The following is an 8,518-nucleotide window of genomic DNA, read 5'->3' as shown; positions in this document are numbered from 1 at the left end:
AGATCTATGGAAAAGAATAATAGTACAGTTTTTAAATAATTAAACAAATAAACAAGAAGATAAAAAGCCCTGCCGGATAGAGTATTAACCCTATTGGAATCACAAGTTTGTTGTTTAACTTTTTTCATTTTGTGAATTATACATAATAATGGGTTTCATTCTCACATTTTATGTGTTCTATAAGGTGTTTTCACAATATTTACTCAATTTATCCCCTCTTCCTTCTGCTACCCTGGTGAGCCTCTTCCTCTTCCCAACTAGTCCATTCTATTTCCATGTCTTTTATTTTTCTACTTGAGTCACTGAATTTAAATAGGGCTACTGACTAGAGAATTAGTGAAGGATTACAGCAATTTGAGTAATTTTAGTGCATCTACATCACTGAAGAAAAGGAATATATAATACTCAGAGTCCTTCTCTGCAACAATGAACTGCCTATAAATCCTCAGTGAGTAAATGGGGCCTCATGAATCTTCCCTTCTCTGTGAAGGGATCTTGCCCAGTCTTTAACAGATCTTATGCCTAAAACCACAGCTGCTAAGAGTTCTATAGTGCATTTGCCACACTCTTTCCAGAAGGCAGCTTTGTATAACACTCTGTCCTTTCTTTCATCTTTACATTCTTTCTGACCCTTTTCTGCTGTGTGTCCTGACCTTTGGAGGGGCTGATATAGATGTTCCATTTAGGGCTAGACATTCAAGTCACCCTCTCTCAGCAAACAAATCAAATATGAGCCTCTGATGTAACTACTGCTTATACCAAAAAAGAGGCTTCTCTGATCAAGCTGACAATGGCACAATCATAAATTCTTAGAAGGCATTGTAGCAGACATATTATGTTCACACAGGAAAAAAATACAGAAGGTTTCCACCAGGTCCTACCACCTCACCAGTTACAGGCTTTTGACAAGATTTACAGTACCAGATATGAATTTCTTCCTGTGGATTTGGCCTCAAATTGAATAAAAAAGTGCTTGGTTTTCCCCATAAAACCATGCAAACATTGTCCCAGTGGGTACCTCTTACCTGGCAGGTTAGTGTTTTAGAATCACAGAGTCCAAAACTGAGTAAGACAATGGCAATTCTCCTTTACCAGCCTACCTCATACCTTCCAATACTATGGAAGCTAGATGTTAGTGAAACTTACACTTGGAATCCAGTTTGATTTTCCTACGGTTTGCAAACAAAATTTGTGGAGTCTTCAGAAGTGAAGTCTTACATCTGGTTTTGGTGTGTAATAAACAGCAATAACAACTGCCTCTATTGTTTGGGGGTATCTCAGGGATCTCCCCGATCAATAACTTGTACAGATTCCAAGTTTCTCCAGCCTGAATGGCGGTCATTAAGAAAAACAGAACAAATAAAGAATGTAGACGAAAGGGACTCTTCTCCACTATTGGGAGTGCAACTAGACCAGCCCCTATGGGAGGCAATGTGTAATGGTTAGTGTGTTGTCAATTTGACAAATTTCAGAATCACTTGAAAAATGGGCCTGTGGGCCTTTCTATGGGGGATTATCTTGATTATTTTCATTGATGTGAGAATAGCAAAATTAACTATATGTGAGATTATTCTCTATTCAAGAGATCCTAGGCTGTACAAAGTGAAAACTGAGGTTGCATTCACTGTTTTCATCTTCTCACACTGGATGCAATGTGATCAGCTGCTTCAAGTTACTGATCCCTTTGCTTTCCTACCAAGATGGCCTCTATGTTAAACTCCTGGAAAAAATATGTTCTTTCTCCATTATATTGCTCTAGTCAAGGTATTTTATAATAGCAAAAGGAAATTATGTTAAGACAGGACATTTCAACTCTTACCAGTAAAGATTTTTTCTTATACAACAGAGAGTGATACACACAGAAGGACACAACTGGCAATGTTTTAAAGAATAAGAGACAGTAGAATGTGGGATAGGACTCCTATATGAAACCTCATCCACCCATGGTTCAGGGACCATTGCAGAAGAGGGGGCAGAAAGATTGGAAGAGCTGGGGCTAACTTCACAGGGAAGCAGAGGCTTCCAGGCCACTGAAGTCTTGTACATGGGGACTTGTAGCAATGGTGGCATAGAGCACAGGACCCATGTCAACTCAATTAAACAAGGCCCCAAGGGCAGTAGAGAAATAGGTGGTGGGCCAGCACTAGACTGAGAACTATTGGAAACTGATTGCTGCTGAGTGATGGAGAGTATGACTTGTATACAGTCACTAGATTGGCTGACTAGATTCCAGTGCTTGCATTTACACTGAAAGACATTTGGGTACAAATGCCTGAATTAATAGGACTTAACACGTGTGGCAGAATACATGAAGCTTGGTGGGGAAATGGGGGAGGTATGAATGGGGAAGGGGATCTAAGTTTGATTAAGAACTGTTGCAGGAAATTACAAAAGCTCAACAAAAAATTGTTTTAAAAAAAGGACAGAAGTTTTCTCAAAACCTGAAAATGTATCTTCCATGTGATCCATGTATATCACTTTTGAGATCCAAAGGAGTCGAAGTAATCATGTCACAGAGATATTTACACACTAATGTTTATTGCAGCACTCTTCACAACAGCTAAATTATTGAAGTTCAGTGGTTTATATAGATTCTCTTCTTGACGGGATCTAAACTATATGCCTCTGGACAAATCTGTGAGAGATTTTCTACATTAGGTTAGTTGATATGGGGAGACCCACCTCATATGTGAGCAACATTGTTCAATGGACCTGGGTCCTGGACTACATAGAAAAAGGTCAAGCTAGCTGAGTATAAGTAAATTCAAAGTTGCAGTCAACACAGGTGCTGAAAAAGAGGCTTCAGTTTCTCAAGAGATTCATGATAATCCAGACAAGGCAACACAACTTGTAGCTAATACAGAAAATTGGCAATAAGAAGTGAGACTGCTGCTGTGATAATCCTGACCATATGGTCGAAGATCTTGAGAACTGGTCTACATGAAGCAAGAGGGGAATTTTAAGAGCCGATCTAGACAAACAGTAGCATGCATAGCTTAATGGGCCATTCATTCTTAGTGAAAGTTTTGAGCACCAGAACGCAAAGGAAAATGAAGATAGTGGTGGTCCAGCTAATGAAGTTTCAGAAGGAAACATGACTGGATAGGGTACTGAGTTAGAGGCTATTTGTGAATCCTGCAAGAATGGATATATTTTACCCATGTCCTGAGAATTTGAATGAGGGTAAATACAAGGATAATGGACTAGCAATTTTTTAGGGTAAATTCAAGACAGGATAATAATTAGGCAGTGGAATGGCAAGTGGTTACTGCTCTCAATCAGGTCAAAAGTGAGAGACGGTAAATAGTGAAGTAGACAGATATTAGAAATGTATATTTTGATAAGAATAAAAGATAGACACTTAACATCACAAATAAAGCTGGTTTGAAAATATTAGATTTAGATATTATTCCCATTAAAGGGAAACCCAATGCCTTGTACTTAGTTACTGGGGGTCACACATGGGACCAGATGTTTCCAGTGATTTTTTTATGACTTACTATTTAAAAATTTAAAAACAGGGTCATCTATTGTAAATACCCAGACATTTTCATTTAAGGAACAGTAGATGCCACAGATTAATTCTCTGCATGTTGATCAGTTGTGGGTCTCAGTGTTAATTGCCATCTACTGATAAAAAAAGTTTCTCTGATAATGTTGATCTATATCATACCTTTCAAATCTCATTAATCATCAAAAGAGGGGGCATCAGTCAAAGGCAGCATATTACTACAAAACACACAGTGTTTTCAGGACATAACAAGGCATCTGTACATAGGAAATCAAAGCAATTGTGATAGCATGCACAAGTCCTACACATGTATACAGGTTAAACCAGACAAATTTCTGGCATGACAGAGGGAGGTAGAAACATAACTCCACACAAAATGAGTATTTATTGGTAATTAATGGATACTAGGATAGGGAGAGTCAGTTCTCTTTAAGGGTGTAAGCACTGATATATTGAACTTGCTCCAGGGGATGGTCCACTTCCAAGAATATTTGAGGAATGCAAATTGGACTCAAAGGGCTTTAAAAAAGAGAGGACATGAAGTTGGGGATGGGTGAGGAGGTGGGAATGGATATAAGCAGAGATGGGGAGGGGTAGAATATGATCAAAATATACTGTGTGAAATTCTCAAAGACTCAATAAGATATTATTTTCAAAAAAGAAAGAGTAATGGATATGCCACAAGGAAGTAACAGGCTACTTGAACTTCAGTACCCAGAATATCCGTTATTGTATGATGCTTCCTTTTATGGAGACTGGGAGGAGGAAAGATGTTGCAGTGTGGGGAGTTTTTAGATTTGATTGACAGGCTTTGGTTATGTAAGTCTTTCTTTACTGTGCATGCTTATCTTATGATACATCTGATTTTAATCATATGCACACCAAATCATGCATAAACAGAAGATGGTAAATGGTTCCCTGTAAAATTCACTCTGAAGACAAAGCTTGTTTTATGGTGCATACATAAATTAAAAAAAAAAAAAAACTGGTTCAGGGTGAACTGGTCTCATACTTATAGTTCCTAGATGTGTTCCAGGAAATAATAGAAACTGACCACACATTGGGAGTTAACCAAGAGCTGCTAAAGGAAGACAGACTTATTCCATTATTTGAGGTAGGATGTACATGTAATTCAGTGCAGGTGAGTCTTAGGAGACAGGTGATTTTTATTTTATTGTATTTATTTTTATGTGTATGAATGTATTATCTGCATGTGTGTAAGTTCACTTTTGTTATGCAATGTCTGTAGAGGACAGAAGAGGCTGTCATATCCCCTGGAAATTGAGCTACAGACTGGAGTTTTTAATTGCCATGTTGGTGCTGAGAATCAAATCCTGGACCTCTGCACGAGCAACCAGTGTTCCCAACCCACTGGGCCATCTCTCCAGCCCACACAGTGAAATTTTAAAGGGATGTGTGTATAACTCAAGCCAAGTGGAATCCCTGGTGAGCAAACTATCCCTATGTTTGCCTGCATCATTAGGACAAAAGAGAATTTTTCCTGCAGACAAACCTTATCAGGAGATCAATTTGCATGTGGTCCAAGAGTGACATGTTCCATCCCTACATGCTACAAATCTTTGCCAGTGTTGTCAAGATAGTTCTAGTTTTGTACACATGAATAATCAAATTGAGGGAGTCAGTATTGCAAGAAAGTTAGAGAGTCATTGAGACCAAGAATATGTGTCAGGATCAGCACCACTGCAAGGAGGTCCATGAAGCCATTGCATCAAGTTTTGAAAGTGCAGCCTGATTTGCAGTGGAGACCGCATGATGTTGGAGATGTCAGAACCATCTCCCACAGGGACAGTTTCACGTATGGAGTGGAGCTATACCTAGAAAGAGACTATTTGTACTATGGCAAGTATTTGGGGCTAACCAAGTCACATGGATTCTGATGATTCCATCACAAGCACCAGATGCTGGACATGTAGCTAGGAGATTTGATGTTTTCGCTTCTGGGTTTTAGTGCTTCTTTGGTTTGGTCAATCATTATGCTTCCTTTCCTTAATTTTTCTTTTTTGGAATGAGAATTTCTGTGCCATTGTAATGTGAAATGTATAACTTATTTGCTTGTTTGTTTGCTTGATTTATAGGATCCCACAATTAAGAAATTGTCATTTAAAAATAGCATTTTAAAAGGAAGAAATTGCCATTGTCTCATGAGAGACTTGGATTTTTAAACAGTGTTGGAATTGTTAAAACCAATGCGGACTTTAGAAGTTGCAGAGAAAGCATTTTGTATTATGAAATGGGCATGCATCTATGGGAACAAGGGCTAGAAGATTATGGCTTTGGCATTATACTTGAAAAATGTGGAATTGTAATGATTAACACTGATTGTAAATATGATTTAATCTAGAATTAACTCAGGTAAGAGACTCTAAGCATGCTTGTAAGGAATTATCCATCTTAGACTGAGTGAGGTGGGATGCCTATCCCTGAATATACGCTACAATATTTTATGGGCTTGGACCAATTACTGCATAAAAAGGAGAAAGCTACCTGAACAGGAATATTCACCACTTGCTCCCTTGTTCCTGACTGTCCATAGGATGTGATCAGAAAGATTTCTGTTACTATCACATCACCTTCCCAGCCAGTTGCAATGTCATCCCTGCCATGATGGAATAAACAACTTTCCCTCAGGCTACTATTGTTGGGATGTTTTATTACAGCAATAAGAAGAACAACTAGGGGCTGGAGAGATGGCTCAGCAGTTAAGAACATTGATTCTTCTTATAGAAGACCCGGGTTCAAATCCCAGGACCCACATGGCAGCTAACAACTGTCTATAACTCTAGTTCCATGGGATCCAACAACCTCTTCTGTCCTCTGAAGGTATTGCATGACATGGTGCACTTATCTACATGCAGGCAATACATACCTACATATAAAAATAATAAATAAAATAAAGTATTTTTAAAAAAGAAAAAAAAAATAACAACTAATACCCCAGGTTTCCAACAACTGAGGAATGGATATGGAAACTCGTACAACTATACACAATGGAAATGTTTTCAATAATGAAGAATAATGGACCCAGGCAATTTACAGGAAAGTGGATGAAATTATATGAATTAAACTAAACCACAGCAAGAAAATTTGATATACATTCTCTTTATTTTTTGTTCGAGATTGTATGTTGATGCATAAAATCATATATATGAATATATAACTTAATTGGATGTAAATGTAAAGTTGGCTGTGACCCGGAAGTTCCTCTGAAAAGCTGGAGCTGATCCAGGACAAGCATGGGCAATGTGAATCACACTGAGTAAAAGGGCTGGAGTCACCCCGATATTGAGTCGTGAACTACAGGCAAGCGGGGCCCCACACAGACTCTGCGAGGTGAGTCAATGCGTGAAAAGCTGGCAAAGACTGCAGGTGGGAGGCAGATGTGACTGCATTTAAAATATGGAAAAGGAAAGGCTTATAAGAATCCGTGTATTTGTAAGACACCCTCTCCAAAATGTCATATAAAGTATGCAAAACCCAAATAGAAAATATTTTGTTGGTTTGTCAGCCCTGGGGCCTCAGAAAGCTCAAGCCGAGGTCTCCCAAGAAGGGAAAGGGGAAAATTTAGTGAAATAATTGGTATAGGGTGGCTGGACAGATGAACTGCAGGAGTCAGGGGGAAAAACGTGGGGATGTGGGCGGGGTGCTACAGTTCTAGTAGCATCTGGTGAGCCAATCGAAAGGGAGCCTGATTCAGTTTCCCAAATCCAGAAGGATGGAGATAAGCACCTCAAGGCTGCCTGTGAGGTAATATGACCCGACCTGGAGAAGTTGACAGGAATCAGGGTAGAGGGCAGCCAAACCCCATATGCTTAATGGGTTTAGCGGCAGTTATACATTGGAACATAAAATAACTAAAAAGATGCAGTCCACGCAGGCACGGGGGGACTCAAAGGGGGAAATCCCTGGGCAAGAGCCATCCTGTAAATGTGGGAAAATAGCTCAGGTGCTTGAAAAGTAAGATCTGCTGTCAAGTGTGTCTGAGAAGTTGTTAAGGGCTATAGAGACCCTAGAAAAAAAATTTTATGAGTCTTGGATGCAAGAGAGGTATCCAGAGAGGCAGTCTGGCCACATTTGTGCATAATTAAGGATTTGTCCACTGCCAAGGCAACAGCCTCAGAGGAGGCTGAAAAGGCTAATGAGTTACTGGCAAATTCAGTCTCAGCCTCAGAACTTGAGGGAAAAATGGCAGATTTTAACTTGCATAAGGTTAGGGGATGTAACCTGAAGGCTCCTCCAAAAAGCTGGAGCTGATCCAGGGCAAGTGTGTGCGGCACAGAGCTTAATGGGAAAAAGGGGTGGAGCTACTGTCATATTGGGCATGGGCAAATGCCAAAGGAGAGAAGATAGGGCTGGGAGATGGATGGCAAATGTGTTTCAAATACGGGAAAGGAAAGCCTATGAAAATCCATGTTTTTGTAAGTCACCCCACTCCCAAATGTCATATAAACTGCAATATCCTAATAGGATGCCTATGTCAGTTTGTCAGCTCTAGGGCCTCAGAGCATGTGGGCACGAGTCTCCCAGGGAGGGCAAAGTGAAAAAATTGGTGAAACAGGGGACCAGGAGTCAAAGGACTCAGGAAAAAAGAGAGATAGTAGTAAGAAAATAAACAGCCTAGAAATAAAATTAGCTAAAGCTGCCCCTCGGATTCAACCTTTGATACAAAAAGAAAAATGATACTCCACACTGGAGCTGTTGAAACCAGGAAAGGCTTTCAAACAAAAAATCAAAGAGCCCCTCACCACATGGCTCATGAGGGTATGGGATATGGGAGCAAAAAAAATGTTAAAGTCCTTTAGAAGCGTACGTCACAGCTGAGTTATATATCCACCCACCCATCATTGCCACATAGGCTGTTTAACCTAGGCCAGTACAGGAGGGAGCAGTCTGCAATGGAATGGCTTGTGCAAGGCATTACAGATACATGATCATCACCAATGGAAACTCCCATGATTATCAGGGGCTGACAGGCATTATTGAGAAAAC

Source organism: Nannospalax galili, unplaced genomic scaffold (assembly GCF_000622305.1).
Source record: "Nannospalax galili isolate Female #2095 unplaced genomic scaffold, S.galili_v1.0 scaffold292, whole genome shotgun sequence".
Classification (NCBI taxonomy): Eukaryota; Metazoa; Chordata; class Mammalia; order Rodentia; family Spalacidae; genus Nannospalax; species Nannospalax galili.
This window is presented reverse-complemented; position numbering follows the sequence as displayed.